This window comes from Tyto alba, unplaced genomic scaffold (genome assembly GCF_018691265.1).
Source record: "Tyto alba isolate M040663 unplaced genomic scaffold, T.alba_DEE_v4.0 Super-Scaffold_10, whole genome shotgun sequence".
Lineage (NCBI taxonomy): Eukaryota > Metazoa > Chordata > Aves > Strigiformes > Tytonidae > Tyto > Tyto alba.
The window spans coordinates 17793875-17796058 of NW_024881262.1; positions in this window are offsets into that span (position 1 = coordinate 17793875).

Sequence of the window (2184 nt, forward strand, 5' to 3'; positions counted from 1 at the left end):
ATTTGTTTTAAATTGAACAGATTCTCACATAATTTCTCAACTCCACAAACTGTGATTTTTGAGAACATCTTCAATTTTTGTAGAAAGGTCAGTCAAGTTATGAGAACTGATGATATTGTAGAAGTCAGTGACTCACCACCTTCTGCTCTGTCTCTAAACTACAATTTAAATAAAATGTTTCTAGAAGTGATAGGGCTACTAAAGTCAAATAGTTGCAATGTTATCTCCTCCTGAGTTTTTACAGTAAGGAAGCAAAAGTAATCAGAAACATTAAAATACAACAAATAGCACAGCTCTTCACTATCTACCAGCTTCTAGCCCAGCGACTGTTATTACCAATCTCACAGCCAAAATTCTGCTGCTGCTATCAGCAAATTATAATTTCATGTTTTGAGCTTCACAGTTCTTCAGTTTGCTGGATTCTGCATTGCACCTACTACAGTCAAAGTGTACTCTCCTCTGTTTAATCTGTTACAACATCAATGATATTTTTACAACATTTTTTGCAAGGCCACCAGTTTTGATCCCAAGCCTCTGTTTCTTCCAGATTCGGTGCTGCTTGAGAGATAGGACATACTGTACTCTGTTCTTTGCTAAGTAATTTATCCTTCTATGGCACACAACTTCTGGAAAGTATCTTTTTCTTAAGGTAAATGGAACATTATGATCCCTTTTCCCCTTCTCCAACTGTGAAAATAACTTTTAGTTAGAATGTAACTTAAAAAGCAAAACTATGAACAAAGCTATCGGTGAATAAACAGCCTAAAAGGAACAAGGGGAAGAAGATATTAAAACAGCACAACTGCAACACTCCAGAAAACTAGTGCCTTTATCTTTCCATGTGCCTGCTCTCTGGTAGTCTGAAGTAGGAAACTTCAGCTTGCTACAAGTACTAAAACTCCAGCAGAGGAGCACAGGCTAACTCTTACTAATTAATTTAGCTTTAAGGTCACCCCATAAGTTAATCATGTGAAGATCATTAAGAGTAACAATAGAAATGCACATTCATTCTCCTGCCCTCAGCAATTCAATTTACATGCACATATTCTTCATATTCTATCTGCTATTACTAAGTAGTATCAAATAGATGTGTGTTGCCAGAGTATTTTTCACTTTTCATTAATTATGAAATGGCAATATGGCCATCTGTCACCTGTTAATTCCTTGTTCAACTCTACATGGTTCAAAAGATTATTAGAAGATTAGACTGATCAGCTACTATACTGCAAGCAAGCCAGGATTTTCTGTCATGGAAAATTCATAGGTTATTTTTGCTTTTCTTTTTTCATTGGTCAAGCTAGATGAAAGAGGAGGGTCTTCTACAACACTCAGCAAAAGCAACTGGCAGCATTTCAAAACCATCAAGTCTCTGCCGAGTCCACAGATGGTGCTACCCATTTGCCAGCTTGTAGCCTTAAAGAGCTATGTTTGCTAAAGTGTTGAAAATAAAAGGAGCACATTAGTAAATCTGAGTAACTAAATAAAGTATTGTTTGTAGCTTCTAAACTAGAAGACTATCTGGGGCGCACATGTGAAATTCACTTGCTGGCACTGTCGCCCTTGGTAAATAGGCCAGAAGAAAACATCTACAGTTGTTACCAACCATCATTTTTAATCATATTTTAGAGGAAAAATAAAGCAATTCCTGAGCAAATGTTTTGTAAATAAATTATTCAAAACCTCATCCTTAGGATTCATATGATTAGGAGACAGCTTTCATTTAAGAATATAAAGCTGCTTCTGATGCTTAGGTGAAAACTTTTACATCTTTCTTACAAATACCAGAAATCAAAATTAAAAAAAAAAACTTTCTTAAAGTCTTTGATCTGGACAAATGCTTTGTTTTTTTTTTTTTTTAACATAGTTTGAGCTGGCAACATAAACAGACATCCTTAACCCTTTAAATCATATATTGCAACTATGAGAAAAAATACAGAGTTTTAAAAAATATGAGTACAAATCTAAAATATAGCCAGGCACTTCTAAAACAATAAATATCTAACCTTTTATTCATCTGCTGCAAAACAATCCATAGAAATGTGCATGATTTTATTAACTGGAAATTTTGTTTCCTTTTTTCAAGTATCATAAAAACAGTCATCTGACAAAATAGTGCTAGGCTAGTAACAACCCTTACAAACCTAAAAATTAGAGTTAAAAAAAGTATTTGTTGCTTTAAAATTA